Below are 21,713 nucleotides of genomic sequence, written 5' to 3'. Positions count from 1 at the left end.
CTCTTCCGTCCTTTCTTGTTGGCGCGCAATGGTGTGAAGAGGGCATCATAATGCCCCAGAACTTGCTCCACCAGGATACCAACTTCCTTTTCACTGAAGCTGGTAGCCCTCTGCCTCTCTGGCTGGGGGTTGCCACTGGTGCCGGAAGGTGTTTTGTCGGACATTGCAACCCCCGAGGCAGGTGTGGTTGGGCAACTGGGTCCTGGAGCTGGGCTGTGGAGTGATGGTACTTCAGTCGGGAGTCTTCTGTTCCAGCAGGGGTGGTCACTGCAACTGGACCCCTTAAGATGGCAGATGTGCAGGCACCAAATGGCAGGGCACGGTGGCAGAAGGCAGGCAGGCAGCAGCAGATGGCTCGTGGGTGGCTGATCGGGGCTATGGGGGGCAGTAATTCGGCCTTCTGGGCAGGAGCGTGGTCTTCCGTGTGTTGTTGCATGGCCAGCTTGATACAAAGTGATTTGGCATGTGAAAGGAAAGGCCCTTAGCGCGTCTGTGCCGTAAAACGCGTGGGCGTTTCCCTCGCCATGGGTTGAAGGTCCCACGTGGGTTTCCATAGCTCTGCAGGTGCTCTTCGTGGGATGCAGTATGTGAATTCCGAGGGTGCACATGTACTTTTCCACGCATTTTGGCTGGCGCGAGCAAGGTATGTATGTTCCAAGGTGTGCGCGGGGAGTTTTACATGCGTTTTCGATAGCGCGAGCGGGGTACGTGTATTCCAAGGGGTGTGCGTGGACTTTTCCACGCGTTTTTGATATTGCGAGAGCGGTTCATGTATTCTGAGGGGTGCGCGTGGACTTTTACACACGTTTTTGATAGCGTGAGTGGGATACGTGTATTCTGAGGTGTGCGCAGGGAGTTTTCTATGCATTTTCGATAGCGCGAGAGCAGTACGTGTATTCCGAGGGGTGCGCAGGGAGTTTTACACGCGATGGGCCTGCCGCGAGTGGGGTATGTGTATTCTGGGGCATGTGCAGGGAGTTATACATGCATTTTCGTAGTTGGGGGGCCGTATGCTGGTCCACTGGCCTTTGCGCCATGCACTGGATTTGTTCGATGTTTTCGGCGCAAAGGGCGGGTTTGAGGGCGTAACTGGCGCTGCTGCAGGGTTGCTGCACCACTCTGCCCCACAGCTGCTTATGGATGTATTAATCCATGAATACGCTGTGCGCCTAAATGGGTTTTGGTGCACGCGGCTGGCGCCAGCCGCGTGCTCCACTTGTGTGTCGAATTCTATGAATTACCCCCTTAGTCTTCATATTCTTTTAGTGATAGAGTGAAATTCTGGCAAATAAGACAATTCCTAAATATGTGTGCTGATGTAAATTTGAAAAGATATTGTTTAAAGAGCATAGCAATCTAGATGTACATTATCTAAAGTTTTACATAGGTTGGAGAGGATATTTAGTATTCCGCATGACCAATTTTGTTTAGCGTTTGATAAAATTACAGATAAGGTACTATGTGAAATAATACGTTCTTGCAATGTTTACCAAGTTGAACGGCTTTCCACATTTCTCTCTTCATCTAACTAAACAAGTAACATCATGTAGCTAACATGGTCTATTCCTTAGTGCACAGCATAAACCTAATACTTTTCAGACATACTGAAGATTGAGTAGTCTGGATGAGATATCGAACTAGAAAATACTGCAGTATGAGAATCTGCTATTTTGCACTGAAGCCTGTGCTTTTCAGTATATGTAAACATCCTCACTGTGGAGAGTGATTTAGACCACCATGTATGTGTTAGGGTGAATATATAGAGACCAGAATATGTATGTTTAAATTGAAAAGAACCTTGTAATTCACATTCTATAGAGATTTTTTAGACCAAATGATAAAGCCCAGGTGTATAGTGATTAAATATATTCTTCCTCTGTCCACCGGGTGTGACTTTAACATTTCCTTAAAGCTTACAACAAATGGAACAACTATAAAAGCCATACATCTGGTAGGCTTTATAGTAGTAGGTAAGCACCCTAATTATATATTCTTTGACGTATATTGTAAATTGTTTAGACACACTTTCACATTAATTAGCACCTCATTAATATCCTTTAATATAGCGTTTGGATCTTATGAAATTGCTCTACGATCAACAAATTAGTTCTATCTCTTGGAAAGATTATGGCTGAAAATTGAAAATGTTATATTAATTTACAGACATTTATATTTTACAGTAATGCGGACCATCAATATTTTTATATTTGGTACCATTAACCTAATATATATGTATATATATATATTCAGTAAAAAAAACGTTGTTAAAGGGACGTTATGGTTAAGTTGCGCTACTAAAAACCTATGAAATTCAGTAAAAAAACATTGTTAAAGGGACGTTATGGTTCCAAGTAAAACCGAAAACCCCTTGAAATTCACTAGTTATAGTAAGCTAAGCAACCATAACTCGCGTCACCACTGTGCGCTGCTAAGGCTAACACCCAGGACATCAAAGATGACATCACAAATGCCATTGATGACATCACTGATGATATCACATTTCTGGCTCCTTTTTTTTTCCTTTACTGACATATCTAGGCCACATTTCTTTCTTCAGTAACAGTCAGGAACTAAAAATGGAAAAGGTACTATATTTGGAGACTTATCCTTCAAGTATGTTCTTACAGTAATTCCCCTAGGGTCCAGTCACATCATATGAAACATATACATAGGGGAAGACACAATCTTGAAAGACAGCAATGCTTTCTGTGCATGAAGATAATCAGTAGGGTTATCAGCACTTTCTGATAGTTCTGTTGCTTTTTTATTACTGTACTTTTCCTGTATATGGTCATATTTGTATGCATTGTACTCACACTACTTTCCTTAGGGTCGTATCACATCATGTGATACACATACAGGGGGGAAGTAGCAACTTTGAAACAGAGCAATCATTTCTCTGCATTAAGATAATCAGTTTGGTTATGAACACTTTCTGCTACTACTGCTACTTTTTTGCTTACTTGACTTACCCTGTATATACTTATATTTGTATGTGTTGTTGTCTCTTTGTGTTTTGTCTGTAATAATGCAATTATGTAGTAGGTGGGTTTCATTAGCTACCTATTACATGTTTCACAGTATGCAAAACTCTAATTCTGCACACAATGCCTATGTTTCTACATGAGTAGCTTATTATACTGGATAGAACTTCATAATAGAATGCTATTTATATCAATGCATTGCTTAATGCACTAAGTAGCTCATGATATTTATTCCAATGACCCTTGACACTTGTTTTGTCAACATTATAATAACAATCCCTTGTACACACTTTTCATGAAAAGTAAATGCACATGTGATGTCATCAGTGATGTCATCAATGACATTTGTGATGTCATCTCTGATGTCCTGTGTGTTAGTCTTAGCAGTGCACGGTGGTGGCAGCGAGTTAATGTAGCTTAGCTTACCATAACTAGCGAATTTCAGGGGTTTTCAGTTTTACCTGGAACCATAACGTCCCTTTAACAAAGTTTTTTTACTGAATTTCATAGGTTTTTAGTAGTGCAAATTAACCATAATGTCCCTGACTTTATATACATGTAATATAGAACATACTGAACCCCCAGCTAGTGATTTTGATGTCCGCAGACTGTGCGTATGTCCGCGGACGGAAGCGGACAACAGCAACAGTACCCAAAAACTCAGGGGGTATCTTAAATTGTTATATCATGCCATATGAACACTGCACAAGTTCAAAAACCAACACACAAACACATTGTATGTAGTAATAAATAAGAAGTGGAACCTATATATCTAACACATGAACCATCCATTTAAATACCATATGTACTAAAATAGAATATACCAAAACAACAAAGATATGCTTCTGAAATAATTACCTCACAGAAACTGCACCACTAGGAGCAACAGCAGATCTACAGACCAGTAAGAATACAACTTACCAGAAGTTAGTAACTAAACTTAATTTTTCTTATATATTTCTAAAATGTCTGTATTAGATACAATAAAAGTAATATATATATATTTTTTCACAGAAATGTCCAGTACCTTACAGTGACTTGAGGAGAATTTCCCACGTGAGGAAATATCTGAAGATAGTGATACTAATGGTAGACCCTTTTCTATATAACCAAATTAATAAGCATTACTCTAAATGCACTTAACATATATATATATTTTTTTAACAGACCAATCAAACATTGAAAATAGTACACCAAAAGATACATTGGAAAAGACTCTCCAGCGCATGGAAGACAAAATTGACATGCTCATGGCAAATTTCAACCATTTCAAAATTTTTGTAGAGGAACACATAAAAGAAAACATGAAATACCATTGTCCCACATGTACCTGCTCCCCCTCTATATCCCAGTCAATTATCCCCAAACCCTCTCCACGAAGATAAACATTTTGATGAGACTTCATCCCTTCATCTCGTCCTTTCCATCCTCTTGAAACCCCCAATTCCCCTGTGTTTGTGTCAGTTTCTGCTTCCCCTTCTCTTTCATAAATTGTACATCTATATATAATAAAAAAAAATATTATGTGTTTGAATTCAATCTTTTTTTTTTTTAAAGGCAGTTTTGCTGTCCGCGGACAGCACGGGTGTCCGGGATGTCTGTAAATAAACAAAATGGGGGTGTCCTAAGAACAGTATGTCTGTCCGTAATGTCCGCAGTCAAGTTGAAACTGTTCTAAGAACACACACGGTGTCCAGGATGTCCACAATTAAACAAAAAATGGAGGTGTTCTAAGGACACTATACCTGTCCGTACGTACTGCCTGTAGAACCTCTACGCACATGCGCACTTCACTCATAGGTTCTACAAACATTGCGCCTGTCCTTAACTGTTCGGCTCACTTGTGTTGCAATTTTAATTAGTTTCAGGACCCAAAAACTGTCCGTAGAACACCCGCGCGCATGCACATGACCGTTCCCGTGCATTTGGTGTCCTGCGGACACCCGTTCCCTTCGCGGACATGATCGCGACGCCATCATGTGACCGCACCAATGCTGAGCGTGTGTCCTGAATTGCGGACACTGTCAGGGTCCCTGAACATTTTAAAAGTACCTTTTCAGGCAATCCATAGTATTTTATAGTAAAAATTCACCATAGCACATGTCCCAGACAATAACCCTGACTTTCTACATACTTTTTGAACTTTTAGAGCCTTTTTTGGGTGTTCGATCTGTCCACGGACAGCACGGGTGTCCGCAAAGCATGCACACGCACCCCTATAAAAGGCCACACCCAAGAGCTCATTGTGCTTTTGGCTATTTGACGAAACATTGTCTACTTTGGCTGGTATTTTGTTGCTCTTGCTGCTGATTTCCATTAGACCTGATGGCATCAATGCTTGCTGCTCCAGCTGGTGCTACATCTGTCTCAGCACCACCACCAACCCCTCCACCACCTCCCCAAGGGCCTGAAGAGGGTAACAGGCGTGAGGATGAAGAAGGGGAGGATGAAGAGGATGATGAGGATTAGGTATTGGAAGTCCCTACTACCAGCACTCGCCGTGAGTCTTGGGTGTGCAGTTATTTACCATTCATGGTAACGTACCCAAGGAGCGTTCGAACAAGGTCACTTGCAACCAGTGCAATATGGTGCTGAGTCGGGGGAGGCCTGGTTCGTACAGCTTTTATACGCCAACTATGAAGCGACACCTAAGGTTGTTCCACGGTGGGGCCGTTCACAAGGTTGTAACTTGTGAGGAAGATAGTAGGTTGAATTCCTCAACTACATCCTCCGTTTCCACTCCTCTCACCACAAGAGACACTCCTGTGGGAGAGCGCATCCCTCCAGCTGCCTCACAGGCCATTCACATTGCTGATGACCCTTACCTTTCGAGGGTCACAGTTTTGTGTATGTACTGCGATGCAGTACTCTGCAGGGGGGAGAGACTTCAAAGTGCTTTTGAGACTATGGTCTCAGAGCACGAGAAGACCTGCCCACTACCTAAATAAGGCCCACCCTACATCTTCCTCTCTCCACCTGCCCTTTCTTATCCCTGTGGTTGGTGTCCCGCCTTACCCTCCTTTCCCCTCCTCTCCTAATGTGTTGTGTGTAAAAAAACAAATAAAATATAAAACAACAAAACTCCCCCCAAAAAAAGGCTCTTTTCAGAGCCGCCTTTCACAGTCTAAAAATAGAAGTGGTAAATAAATGTTGCAGGGCTCTGTGCATTTTTTTGTTTTTTTAAGTCCGTGGACAGTCCACGGACATCTAAAATTTTGGGGTGCTGCCCTATCAAAACCATTGCACTTTTCTCTGGGAGGAAGTGGTGGCTCTGAAAAGAGCCTTTTGGTGGTGTTTTTTTGTGGTTCAAAAACTTGAAATAGTCAACACCTACTGCAAAATGGATGGCTGTAATTCCACAAAATGTCACGATGCATTTTGTAAATTTCTCAGAATAATCTGATTACCCGCAAGTAAAATGAACTCCATCTCTGCCAAAAATATATGTGCTACGAAACATAATATTTTCATTGTGGAAAGAAGACATGGAATGAGGACATGCCACCATCTCTTAGAAAGGCACAAACAGCCTTATTAACATTCCGCCTTACTTTCTCCATTTGTGGAACAAATGAAGAAGAACGCAGCCACATTTGTCTCTGCACAATACGAGAAAATATTACTCGGGAATTTGGAAACATGTCCCTAACCTCCCAAGTCCTTCTTTCATCGCAAATTGCAAAGAAATTCCTGACACGTGTCCTAAACTGTTCCCTCCACAATGAATTATAATTATGTCTGGATGAAGCTATGTCTCCAAACTAGCACAGAGAGGTACCAAGTCCAGCCACATCATTCCACGCACTCCATGCCAGTGCCCTGCCACATGAGGGAATCCAAGATATGCAGCTACTCCACAGCGTTCTGCATGCCCCTCCAACCAATGTATCCACGAGTCTCCCAAAATCCAGGCAATCTGTTTTCTGAAACACACAGCCATAGCTAACTGTTCTTCTCTCAGGAAAAAGACTTTCTGACAAACTCTCTCCTTACACAACACACCCACTAAACTTTACTGACCAATCAGTTGCTCTGCTCATTCTCATTTGCATGCCTCTCCACCCCAAAAGCCCCGTATGTAATACTCGATGTCCGCAGACTACTGCCATGTCCGCCGACATATCGTAACTTGGACAGCCCTTCTACCATTTCCACTTCACTCTCTGTGCCATTCCCTCATTGGATACAGCTAACCAGTCACACAACCATCCACAAAACACATCCAAGACCTCTACAACTAACTCCATCATCAGAGTTCAGCACTTCAAATGTACTGTTGATCACTCTGAGTACAAGTCTCATATCATTGGCAAGCACCTACTACAAAAACTGCTCTACAAGTCTCCAAGATTTCTACTTGCAGCTGCATGCATATCCACATGCATGAATACAAACTACAGGTATGCATATTTTCTGCACATTACATGTACAACTCTTATAAATGCATATAAACAGAGTAACTGCCACTTAACCTGTACAGCCTATAAAATGAACTTTTTGTCATTTTTTCCATCTGCTATAATCAACTGCCACTTCCAAACCTGTCTGCTACCTCATTTCTTTTTACACACACACCTATCTAAAAAATTATAATGTTAGAAGATGGAAGAAATAACTATATAATTGTGGAAAAACACTTAGGGGCCGATTCAAGGAACAAATGTGTGCCGAAAATCTTGGCGCAAGTCGGCGCAAGCGTGAAAAAGCAAGCGCATGTGCACGCATGCGATTCATGGAAGGGCCTGCTTGTGTTCACTGCGGGAGGTGCGCCAAATCCGAGAGTGGCACGCACGGGCGCACACGTCACAGCAACATCCAGAACGCCATGCGCGACGCGCACAGGGAAAGCGCACATCGTCAGCGCACACACCAAAAGGGGACAGGATACGGGGTGTAACACGCGGAATGGGGAACAACGTGTGAAAAAGAAGGTGTAACTTGGGAAGTACTGCAGGGAAATACACGGAACGCCCACACGCACGCGAACAAGACGTATTCATGGAATCAAATACGGGAAAATCCGCGTACGCTAAAAGATGCGCACAGGCGTACAGACGTCCGCCACACGAAGGCAGGTGGAAGCGTTCCCGCGCGCAGTATAAAAGTGCACGCAAACAACAAACATGTATATACAGCTACGATGAATGCCCCCTTTGTCGCAGCACTGATCGTGGGACACCGTAGGAGGAGGAGAATAGCCAGGCCCGCATTTTTTTTCCCCGGACCAGCCTTTTTGGGATGCCTGATGACCAGGTCTATGGCAGGTATAGATTTCCACCTCGTGTCATCCTAGACCTGGTCAGGGAGTGGGAAGATGACCTTACATCCCGACCCTGTGCTCCCAAGCATTGAGCCCCTCGGAGAAGGTGCTCAATGTCCTGCATTTTTTGGCCACTGGGTCATTTCAGCGGACAACTGCCATAGTGGGGGGGGGGTCTCACAGGCCACGCATTCACGCTACCTACACCAGGTGTTGGCAATCATGACTGCGCACCCCTCTGTCCGCAGGCACATATACATGCCCAGAACACCCGCAGAAATGCAGGCCATGGTCCAGGACTTTTACAGGGTGGCACACTACCCCAAAGTGCTCAGTGCCATAGATTGCACCCATGTGGCCCTACGTCCACCTACTGAGCACATCTATCGAAACCGCAAGCACTGGCATTCCATCAACGTGCAGGTTGTATGCGATGCCAAGGGAATCATCACCTCTGTCTATGCAAACTACCCTGGCTCTACCCATGACAGTTTCATATACAGAATGTCCGCCCTGAGCCGGGCCCTGGAAGCTGGGAAGCATGGCGACACATGGCTCCTAGGTGAGTACAAATGCCTGTGCACATGCATGTATGTCACACACAGACAAATACACAAACCCAACTAATCACAACCATTATCACCTCCCCAGGGGACAGTGCCTAGCAACCACATCATGACGCTGATCCGGAACCCCACCACAAACCATTATCATACTACAGTGGAATATTAGACCCAGTAATGCAGGGACATTTCGCTTGAGAACATGCCCTCGCTGCAGCAGCCTTCGCCATTGAGAAAAGTGCCACGATCTTAATGGGATGTTCAGTGACGCTATATGCGGAACACTCATTATTTGCTATCCTGGAAAGATCAAAATCTACTCTCACAACACAGAGAGCATCTGCTTATGAAATAATAATATCCAGTCCAAATGTACACGTGGTCAGATGCAAAACAGTGAACCCAGCCACATTCATTACAGAGCCATGCACAACTGAAGATTTACAGGAACACGATTGTAGCACGTATGAGGGAGAGGGCGATGACATTCCCAAAGCAAGAGAAAATGCCCTTACAGAAGGAGAAATCTATTTCATAGACGGGTCAGCATCCATAAACTCAGAGACAGGAGAGAAACATCCGGGGATGGCAGTAGTGCGCATGGAAGAAGACACATACGAAGTGATTGTACAAAAGCGCCTCCCCTCACACTACTCTGCACAAGCAGCCGAACTGACTGCACTAATCAGGGCGTTACACACAGCCAAAGATTGTGCAGTAACAATATATTCAGACTCAGGACCACGTGCCTCCAGTAGTGGGGTTGCCCCTTGCCCTTATGTAAAGTTAAACACGGTTGACTGCTGCATAGATGGGACTACTGAGCAGGACACGGGGCATCCATCTTTTGTGCCCCTTTTCAACTCCATCTTGGGTAAACAGGCCTCACTGAGATAGTACAGCAAGGCTCAGCTCCCCCTTCCACCGCAACAGCCAAGGACAGAGGCACACACATGGTGCACAGGCAGCTGGCTGGCCCCACCTTTACACTCCCCCTGCAAAGGAAAGCTCCATGCTCCCATTCTCACGCTGAAGCTGGAGAAAGTTGCAACAACCAATATGATACAGTTTTCTTCCTCTGAGATCACTGCTAGCATGAGAACCAGCATGTGAAGCAGGATGAGCTAAGCACTTTTTGCTCGTTCGTCCCCATAAACGTGCAAGCCACCCACCCCCATTTAGAGTAATTCATTGCCATCCTGACCCTGCGCTCCCTATAAGGTATTTCTTTCAAGTGCCAGACCCTCGCCTGCGCTGCGAAACCCACCCAACACACCCACTACTAACCTTAAGCACTTTGCCACAATATATGTTTTTACTTATACTAATAGGTCTAAAGCTTAGGAGATATGTGAAACACAGCTTGACCCTTTTTACATGCACAATAAAGGTCAAGGCCTCCAATTAAAGCCACGAATGACCCAATTGTACTGACAATAAATACTATGTGTGATTTGTGTAGAAATATGAAAAGAAGTATAAAATGTTTAGATAATTTGTTATTTAGTGTTTTACGAATGCAACATATTAGTTTAGGTAGTGACCACAGTGACTGGACCCTGACCTGCGTGGAGCACAAGATATTTGACGTCCATCATCTCGTCAGCCACTCAGCCAATCAGAAGGAAGAGATGCCACCCACACCTACAGCACCACACCGCTTGGCCAATCGGGTCCATCTAGTATTTTTTGTTAAGAGTTACTTTAATTGATATATATATGAGTGATGATGTAAATGGGGTGGGCATTTTTTTGGGTTATTTCCTAGCTGGAGAAATAAACCATCCTTTGAACTCTTGCAGCCGGTTCCCAGTGCCTCCTTCCCCGACAGGGGTTGTGTTGATTATTTTATTTTCTCTTACACGTAGTAAGCCGGGGAAAGGCACCTACATTTTTGGTGATCCCCGCGACGTGATTTAGAGAGGTGCCTCGAGGCCTGCACCGCCCGGCAGCGAGATTCAGGACGCCCCCGGCAAAACCATCGCCTCCACGGTTGACCAGACTGTGCACATCAAGAAGAAAGGGTCAAGGGTTCACGGTTGAAGAATACCCGATCGAAAAGGCTGCTCGCCAAGGCAGTCCACGGCTTGGTTGGGGGACGGACCTGAGCGAGTCCGGCCGTGAGCGGTGACCCTCGGAGGACCTGACTGAACACGTGGAGTCCCGGTTGCAAAGACCCCAAAGGAAGGTAAGGGAAAATACGGGAAGAAGGGAATTAGCAAACAAAGGGAAGGTAGTTAAGAATAGGGTCTGTGTGAGTGACGGCGAGGCTTTTCTGATCTATCCTTTATATGGCCATTAGGTGTTGTAAGAAGTGAGAAGAAGAGAAGTGGTATCCTAGCCCATACGGGGTAGAAGGAGGCGCCGCGTAGCATTTGTCCCGACCAAGTGCAGAATAGAGATAAAGAGAAAATAGTAGGGGTCTCGTATATTGAGTAGACTCAGTTAGTTTTAGAATATTCTTTTTCCGTGGAGGTAAGAAATCTTGAGACATAATAAAGGTGAAAGAGGTGGGGAGTGAATGCGAAATAGTAGGTAGAATAGGGAACTCGTTGATATTACAGCGGGAATATTCTGGACCATGCATCATCAATGTTGTTCATGGTGACATGTGTGTATTCAGTAGTGGTTTCTGGTGCCGTGTGTGTGTGCATGCTTGTATTTCTGGAGTTAGTCAACCAATAGTAACCGTCATTTACATCCCATCCAGGCTCTAGTTCCTTGGCCATAGTATTACTCAACAATGGGATAGCAGTTTCAGACTGTGTTAACAATGCTATCCACACAGTCTCATTTTGGGGGAGTGCGACACTGCGCGCCCTTCTCACGTCCGAGAGGTGCACCCAGTATTTCAGTCCCTTCACCTTAACTGCAGTTGGTGTGCTGTACACCACTGTGTATGGACCATGAAATCTTGGTGTTGCTGTTGTGGCTGCTGCTGTTGCTGCTGTTGTGGGGCTGGCTGTCTTTGTTGCATTTGGGGGTCATAGCAGTACTGATCTTGTTGTCCCCCCTCCCCATTGGAGCTCCACAAGGGCTACCTGGGTGTGGGCAGCCCCACCCCTGTTCATTGTTCATGGGCTGCTGCTGCCCCTGAAAATACCCTGATGGTCGCATTCTACAATCTCGTGAATAATGTCCCCACCTTCCACAATTCCAACATGACCCCTGTTGTCCTCCTCTTGGTCCTTGCCCACCATACCCTCTGTTTCCCATTCCTCTGTATCCTCCCCTCTGCCCACGGTACCCACCTCTTCCTTGGGCCGGCCTGTTCTGCCACTATGATGGCTGTTCCTCTCCGTTCCACTGTCCTTGGTCCTCTCCAACCCACTCCGCTTCCTTCCAAATGGTTGTTACTCCAGTCCATATTAGTTTAGACCCTGGTTTTATCATGTTAGTCCCGCTCCCCCTTTGTTCATTTCATTTGCCACAAATAAAACAACGTTATACCAAATAAAATAAAACATCATTATTGCAAATAGTATGGCAGCATATTTTATAACACATTCCACATTGCTCAATCTACTGGCCCTAGTGGCATCCCTATTTCTAGCTAACATTTCAGCCTGCTCTATAATCTTTTTCCGTGGAGGAAAGAAATCTTGAGACATAATAAAGGTGAAAGAGGTGTGGAGTGAATGCGAAATAGTAGGTAGAATAGGGAAGAAGAAAAACCGGGGACAGTAACGGGAATAGGGAAAGAACAAACGCGCGCAGGCAGTGCATGTGTATGTTGCATGATTATATGTTTGTGGAGCTCCAATGAGGAGGGGGGGACAACAAGATCAGTACTGCTATGACCCCCAAATGCAACAAAGACAGCCAGCCCCACAACAGCAGCAACAGCAGCAGCCACAACAGCAACATCTTGTTCGTGTCTTTGCTGTGATGACGTCCCTTGTGATGCTATAGATTGCCCTGATACTGAGACTGCTGGGGCTGCATTGCTTACTGCCCCTATTGGGGGTGTGAGATCTACCAGTGACAGCGGGGGTACCTCCCTTCCCCCTGGCAGCATTTGCCCTTTGTCGCATAGAGCTCTTAACCATGTTATTTCCATTTGTGCGTGTGCTAGCTGGCGATTTAAATCGCCCGTTAAATGTGCTAAATTCACAGGAGGTGCACTTGTGGGGCCGTACAGGCCTCCTTTGTCATATGGTGGGGGTTCAGGGGCCGTTGCCCCGCACGCAGCATTGGGGGTGTGTGGTATATACATGGGCTCACTAAACCCTACTGCTGGCCTGCTCATTAAGGGATAGATTTTTGTTACTTCATTCTCGGTACAGCGCTCACTGCGATAGTACAGCAACCCTTGCCCTTATGTAAAGTTAACCACGGTTGACCGCTACATAGATGGGACTACTGAGCAGGACACGGGGCATCCATCTTTTGTGCCCCCTTTCGACTCCATCTTGGGTAAACAGGCCTCACTGCGATAGTACAGCAAGGCTCAGCTCCCCCTTCCACCGCAACAGCCAAGGACAGAGGCACACAAAAGGTGCAAGGGCAGCTGGCTGGCCCCACCCTTGCACTCCCCCTGTTAAGGAAAGCTCCGCGCTCCCATTCTCACGCTGAAGCTGGAGAAAGTTGCAACAACCAATATGATACAGTTTTCTTCCTCTGAGATCACTGCTAGCATGAGAACCAGCATGTGAACCAGGATGAGCTAAGCACTTTTTGCTCGTTCTTCCCCATAAACGTGCAAGCCACCCACCCCCATTTAGAGTAATTTATTGCCATCATGACCCTGCGCTCCCTGTAAGGTATTTCTTTCAAGTGCCAGACCCTCGTCTGCGCTGCGAAACCCACCCAACAGTATGGCATGGAATCAATCAACAGCCTTATTTTATTTTATCATTAAAAAGGGGTTGCCGAAAGGGGTGCAGAAGGCCTTGGACAAAATAGCTGGGATCGAAGCCAAAGGGTGGCCTGAAATTCAGAGCATAATTGTACACCATTGGAGGAGGATCAAAGAGAAGGAAAAGGAGGTCACACAAAAGAGGCTTGCCGACGAAGCAAAACTAGTGCAGACAAAATTAGTAAAGGTCGCCGCCATTACTGCCAGTGTAACCGCAGACAGAGAAAACGAAGGTGAGGAAAACGCGGGAGGAAGGCCCGTTGGGATAGCAGCGCAGTGGGTTGGAGAGGACCAAGGACAGTGGAACGGAGAAGAAGAGCCATGCCTGTCGGGGAAGGAGGCACTGAGAACTGGCTGCAAGAGTTCAAAGGATGGTTTATTTCTCCAGCTAGGAAATAACCCAAAAAAAAAATGCCCATATATATATATATATATATATCATTTAAAGTAACTCTTAACAAAAAATACTAGATGGACCCGATTGGCCAGGTGGTGTGGTGCTGTAGGTGAGGGTGGCATCTCTTCCTTCTGATTGGCTGAGTGGCTGACGAGATGATGGACGTCAAATATCTTTTGCTCCACGCAGGTCAGGGTCCGGTCACTGTGGTCACTACCTAAACTAATATGTTGCATTCGTAAAACACTAAATAACAAATTATCTAAACATTTTATACTTCTTTTCATATTTCTACACAAATCACACATAGTATTTATTGTCAGTACAATTGGGTCATTCGTGGCTTTAGTTGGAGGCCTTGACCTTTATTGTGCGTGTTAAAAGAGTCAAGCTGTGTTTCACATATCTCCTAAGATTTAGACCAATCAGTATAAGTAAAAACATATATTGTGGCAAAGTGCATAAGGTTAGTAGTGGGTGTGTTGGGTGAGTTTCGCAGCGCAGGCAAGGGTCTGGCACTTGAAAGAAATACCTTACAGGGAGCGCAGGGTCAGGATGACAATGAATTACTCTAAATGGGGGTGGGTTACTTGCACGTTTATGGGGAAGAACGAGCAAAAAAGTGCTTAGCTCATCCTGGTTCACATGCTGGTTCTCATGCTAGCAGTGATCTCAGAGTAAGAAAACTGTATCATATTGGTTGTTGCAACTTTCTCCAGCTTCAGCGTGAGAATGGGAGCGTGGAGCTTTCCTTCGCAGGGGGAGTGCAAGGGTGGGGGCCAGTCAGCTGCCTGTGCACCTTGTGTGTGCCTCTGTCCTTGGCTGTTGCGGTGGAAGGGGGAGCTGAGCCTTGCTGTACTATCGCAGTGAGGCCTGTTTACCCAAGATGGAGTCGAAAGGGGGCACAAAAGATGGATGCCCTGTGTCCTGCTCAGTAGTCCCATCTATGTAGCAGTCAACAGTGGTTAACTTTACATAAGGGCAAGGGGCAACCCCACTACTGGAGGCACGTGGTCCAAGTCCCGTACTGAGGAGTGTACGGCGCGAGGGGGGCTGGGGGCCCCTCGCTCCCATACACACCGCCCCAGGTAAGATACAATGCTGCCCATATTGCAACCAGGGACATAGTGGAGCACACATTCGGAGTGCTCAAGTCACGCTTTTGCTCCCTGACCGCTCTAGCGGCCAGCTACTATATGCACCCCCAGTAGTGTGCAGGATAATTGTGGCAGCATGTGTCCTGCACAATGTTGCAACACGGTAGGGTGTATCGGTGGACATGGTGGTGCCCCCACATCCCCAACCACAGGCACAGGTGCTGCCCATGGGAGGGGTAAGGGCATGTGACGAGGCAGCCCGGACCCAGCTTGTGGCCATATTATTCACCTAAACTCCCACCCGTGCGGAGTGCACACAGGCCTGGCACATTCCAGGTGACAATCGATGATGACAAAGAGACAGTCAACTGTCATAACCTTACCACCCTGAGAATGTTGCCTTGGAAGTGCTACATTGTGTGCATCCCTAGCCACCAAACATAACCAATCCTGTGTGACCAAAAGGGACACATGCAAGGTGTGTATAACCCCTCGCTGCAAAACAGGCCATGACAATCCCTGGTATGTCACCCAAACCCTCCCAACCCACATCACCCTTGTATGCCACACCATGACATGTCATGCAATAGCAAAAGCCCAACACATGACCAATAAGATACAAAGTGACATGTCATAAATGGAAAGTGGCCCGAGACAATGACGCCAGACATGGAATCAGATGAAATGACTTACCAACAACCTCCCACACATACCAAGTCATACACAAATGCTTTCCACTAGTGGTAGCATCAACACAGCACTGAATGCCTGTTGACATGCACATTGGGCAAGGCAAAATCGCTACTCCTGAACCCGTGTGCTGTGTGTGTCTCCTGCAATGCACTGCTCAGCACACAGCAACAGTGAGCAGCCATTGTGTTGGGGATACACCTTGAGCATCCAATGAAAAGGACAAACAAAATAAATAACCTATTGACGCATGTACAGGATCCCCAAATGGTAATTGATCATGCGCTGCAGGGACACAGCGTGCCCGAGAAGGCAATCTGTGTGCACCTGTGGGCATGGAAGGGTGGTTGTATGTGTGGTTGAGCATTGTGCAACTGTGTGTGTCAGCAGGGACATACACTCAATATATGCACGTGAAATCAAGTGATCCTCAGTGTCCTGTACACATCACATGTGAACATTGCCCATGCGTACACCCCAGCATGTCAAACCACACCAATCCCCTGACACCTGAAAAGTAAACACAACACAGGAAGAGGCATTGAGCAGCAGAACACATCATGTACATAGTACCCCACAATTACAATATCAGAGTGCCCAAACACTGTAGCCCAAGCCAACAATGCAAAAGGCCCCCCTCATTTACACATCACCATGGCCTTCTGAACAACTGTGTCTGGGGTATGTAGCCTTCCTCCTTGAAGTGTACCTGGCTACAGGATCACCCTACCCCTTGATTTCCATGTTACACCTTGCGTGTAAATAGGGTCCAGCCCCCTCAGAGACCACCTTGACTGGTAAAAATACCAAATCGCAGAGAACTCCAAGGAGCCAAACCCCCAAACCAGGGAAAAAGCTTGTAGGCACCAAAAAACCCTGGAAGAGTCTCCAGTTCTCCAGTATATGACTTAAAGTAGCAGAAAATGTCCAAGCACATGTCCAAGCAGAAGCAGAATGACACAGGTAGCACAGTTCAATGAATCAACAGGATGGGTAACATTTTCAGTACATAATATACAATGAGGATGCAACAACTGATGGATAGTGTCACAGCTCCGGTCTCCAGCCACAGGAGTGGCACAAACCAACCACCCCCTCTGTGGTCTGGGCACATGCGAGGACAAACTTACATAGGCTTCCGAGACCCGGCGGGGAAAGAGGGTCATTGATCTGTTGTTTGGACAGGCATTGGTACTCAGGATAACCGGAAAGAGGGGCAGGAGAGGGGAGTTGGATTGACAAGGGAAAGTAGGCAAAATACAAAATACAACTATTGACAATAATACATACTCAATCAGAGAAATCATGTTCATCATGCACATTGTACCAAATGAGTCAAATGCAAGACAAAGAGAGACTTATCTCTGGGGTGAGTGCTGGCCTCCTGCCTGCGCACTCTCAGGTCCGGTAACAGGAGCAGTTCAATGCTGCAAAGAGAGCATAAGTTACTAATCTGTGTGTGTTTACAACACACACACATAACACCATTCATGCCCCAAAGTAAGTGACTTCTCCACAAACAAACAATCTTGTCTGCTGCTTTGGAGGTATACGTTAGCTTGCCCCTGTGATGGTTCATACACTGTCAATGCAGTAAGGCAGGTGCAAGTGGGCATGCTGGAAATAGAAGACCAATGCGTCAAGAATCACACATGATAGAATGGTCCCTGGGTGAGCTGCTAGACATGTAAAGCGAGGTGCAACTTCAGTACAAGTCGTGTTCTGACAGCCGCAGATTTCAATAATTACTGCATGTGGCAATTTGCACATGCACATGATATGCACTGCACACGAGTCTGTGCCTCGCTGGGTGTCCCTGTGCGCTGTATTAGTTTCTGGCTAGGTATGCTACTGCGCTACTAGGTAACATGTGTAATACAGAGTTCTTCCTGCATGGCCTGGCTGGACAACTGGTACACCTCCCGGCAAGCATGTAGCTCAGCAGAGATGGTATTCTTTAGCTGCTCCAACCTCTCCTCTGACCGCATCCTCTGGGACATCATGAGCACAGCCAGAGTAGATTTGAGGGATTCATAGTCAACCCTCATGGCCTCCATGTGTGCCTCTGCGTGAGCAGCAATTGCTTGACGCAAAGACACCATTTGAGCCCGACCTTCCCTGTCTGAGGCCGCCATGCCCAGCCTGAGCAAGCGGGCCGTGGGCTGTGCCGCCCGCTGCTGGAGTTCCACCTGCCTAGCACAGCTGCAGGACTACATTCTCCCATTGACCTGATGCCCCAGGCACATCAGCAACTGGAGTGGAGGGTGACCCTGCGTCCCAATCCACCACAGGCATAGGTCCCACCACCGTCTGGCCCCTCAGTGCAGGTGTCGCGGACAGAGGAGCGTCCACATCAGAATCACTCACCCCTGATGAATGGACCCGATGCACATCCAACTCGACATTGTCGTCAGAGTGATCATCCGGGCTAGACTCATTGCCTGCCGTAGACAAGATGGTCTGTAACACAAGTGGGTTCTCGTGGTCTACCACCCCATGACCCCCACTTGTGCTGGGTTGCTGGTGTGATAGCAACTCTGTGCCTGGCATGACAACACCATCCTCTGGCTCCATTGCTTCATCATCTGAAAAGTGGAGAAAAATTAAGATTAGTACACATGTCAGAAGCACATAACACACACACATAGACATCACATAGACAGCCAACACATGAAGCAGACATGTCAGACACAAATGAGAACCTGGCATGCATCCAGTGGCCTTGTTATGCAAACACATCCCAAAAGCAGAAATGGATGCGTCTAAATAGCAAAGCCTACACAAGTACAAAATGTAGTATATGAACTCCATCAGGCATCACCTCTGTCAGGCACATGTCACAGGCAGAAAAGATAGATGGCAACTAAGATATGCAGCACACCATAAGCACTTTGTAACGCTCACCTGGTTCCCACGGAGGCGCGGGCGTGGTCTGGACGGCAGTGGCCTCTTCGAAGGAGATGTCAGCACCCTGAAGATGGAGTGGGCTGGGTTCCCAAATCTGGCTTGTCTGGCTTGGATGAATACCCTTCTGTGAGCGAAAAGGAAGGGTTAATACTCTGCGGGTTTTGTGTAGATCTCCCGTTTCCCTTTTCACCCTCCTTGCAACCCTTCTGTAATTCCCTGTGGAGCCTCACCTTAGGGATTGAAAAGGCGAGCTCTCCATCCTGCTTCTGATGCAGGGGCGCGTTGGGGTCCAGTTACGTCACTGGATAGTAAGTTCGAGTTTGCTTGTCTGATCCGGTAAGTACCGTAAATGTTTATGGCAAGCTTGAGTCTAAACTGTTCCTCTTCTCTTTTGCAGGTAATGGAAGACTCCGGGCTGAGGGCGGTTTCCGTCGAAAACCTGATTTCAGGTGAGTTTTGGTATAGGCCCACTACTGTCTTTTCCTGTCTCTTTTTCCTTAGGGGCCGGAGTTCGAGAATGCCGAAGAAATGGAGCCGGCACGAAGCAGAAGCTGAGTCCGACCTGTAAGCAGGTAAGTTTTAAATAGTTCGTTTGCTACGGTTCTTGCATTCACTAATATGATGTTTGCTTTTTCCCATAGGGGCCGGGGTGCTAAAAATGCCCAAGGAATGGCATCGACCCGAAGGTAAGAAGAATTAGCTTGGCAGGTAAGAGCTTCTTGGTTATTTTCCCTTCTCACCTTGCTTTCTTCTCTTCGTCTCCCCGTAGGTGCTGGAATGCTGCAGGGCATCCGGATGGGCGTCGCAGAGCCGAAGGCGCCACGTGCAGGTAAGAGAAGTGCGCGAGATGTATGCGACGCGGTGAGTATTTAAAATGATGTCTTTTTGCAGGAACGTTGGCGCGCTGAATCCAGAATGCAGCTTTAACAGGTAAGGTTTGTTTTCACCTGTTTCTTCTTCCCTTTTCTATCCTTAGGTGTTTCCAGGATGCTGGCAGGCGTGGTCGAGGGCTGGAGCAGGAGCAGGCACGGTGAGCGTCCAGCTGCTATGAGCAGAACAACGTGAAGCGTGGTTTGCTATCTGGGCGTGGCTTAAATAGCCTTTCAAGTAGTCCCAGGTATGTATCCTTCCACTGAAGGTATGTATCCTGCCACCAGCCACACCCGTGTGGTTAAGTAGTTCCTTTTTCATCTGGAAGTTGTAGAATGATCTGCCAGGTAAGGAAATTGCAGCATGGTCTGCCAGGTAAGTTTGCACGAAACACTATTCCTTCCATATCTTGTATGAGCCTGGCGCCGATGGGGCCAGGGCTGTTATCCCTTATGAGCCTGACACCAACGGCGCCAGGACTGAGTCCAAAGAGCCCCTATCTGGGGTGGCTGGGACTTCCCTAGTATACATGTTGCCTGCCTCTGAGGGTGCCGGGCCCTGTCTGGCTCCTTGGAGGGAGGCATCATGACACACTTCTGAACTGAAAATTGACCACTGCTGCAAGTGAATCCAAACACACAATGACACAGGTAACATGCATGTAGACATGCATCACTAAAACTTCATCATCAATATAGCTACATCCATCTGCAGCTCGGCCCGTACCGGGTGGCATCGGCCATTTAGAAATAGTGAATGTCCCAAGCAAAGCAAGGGCCTGCAACCAGGCATGAGGGACCATAACGCCCAGTACCGTCCAAGCTGCACGGCATGAGGCCTCCACAACACCCCTCAGGGCCTGATTGAGCACATTGGGCTATGAATGTGCCCTATTACATCATTCCTTGTGGAAATCTCCACGCCCAGGACCCACCATAGTAGCTGAGTGGGCCTGGACATACACATACTGCACAACAGTGATCCTTTGGGATCATTCCAGTTCCACATAACGTGCGCGATGCAGAAATCTCACCAGCATAAATGTCTATCAACTACATATTAGTCAACAAAAAATCTGCGGAAGACACATGTGTAAATGGACACTTTCACAAACACATAAGTGAGTACTCGCAATGTTGCACCACACAACGTTGAAACGTTGAAGCTGCTTGCATATGTACATTTGAAAGCGTTCAAAAACACCCATTTCCCTATACACCTGTATTGTGAACATGACCAGCATCCAATACACCAAAGCAAGCAGCTATAACGCTCAGGTGGTGGCCCACTGCCAGTCACCAGAGTCATGTTGTAATTGGAGGCACGCTTCGCCTTAATACTGCATTTGAGGTCATCCCAAAGCTTTTTGCACTCTTGAGCTGTGCGCACCTCATGGCCTAATGCACTCACACGATCCGCAACTTGCTTCCAGTGGGTCATACGATGGGCAGCCGTAGTTTGACAATTCGGCCCCACTAGCATATCACGGTTGTGGTCCCGCACGTAGTCCACAAGGAAGTCCAGTTTCTGCACGCAGAAAGGCTTCTTCCTCGAAGTGCAGGAGGCCAGAGCTGTGTCTGGTGTCCCAGCCTCTACTGCAGGTGCAACATTCCTCCTCTTGGACAGTGGTCCGGACCCTGGCTGGCAAATGCCGCCCTGATCAGTATGGGCTGTGGCGCTGGTGGGTTGAACCGAGGGAGTTGCAGGTGGAACGAGGACGGAAGCCCTGACTTGCATCAGTGGCGGCTGGGTGCCCTGGAATGGCCACTGCGCAGCAACATCCACTGTGCCAGGGTCATTGATCGGGGCTGTCCTGGATGGTAGACTCACAACCGGGGTGGTGTCGGCTGCATCTGCCCATGCACTTGGCAACACCCGGCTGGACGGGGCAGCAGATGACATTACTGCCCCAGGGACATGGCCTCGGTCTGGGCAGCACTGCGTGCACCTACGGTGTGCCTCCTGACCTTCTGGAAATCTTCCAGGGACTCTTCAGGTGCCAACGCAGCCTACGCTGGCAGACCCTGAGCCTGGGTGGTGGTGTCCACAGCTGCACCTGCAGCTACCACTACACCTGGGCCCATGGC

This window comes from Ambystoma mexicanum, chromosome 4q (genome assembly GCF_040938575.1).
Source record: "Ambystoma mexicanum isolate Mex_15411 chromosome 4q, UKY_AmexF1_1, whole genome shotgun sequence".
NCBI classification, from domain to species: Eukaryota; Metazoa; Chordata; class Amphibia; order Caudata; family Ambystomatidae; genus Ambystoma; species Ambystoma mexicanum.
Note: the sequence above shows the minus strand (reverse complement) of the source record.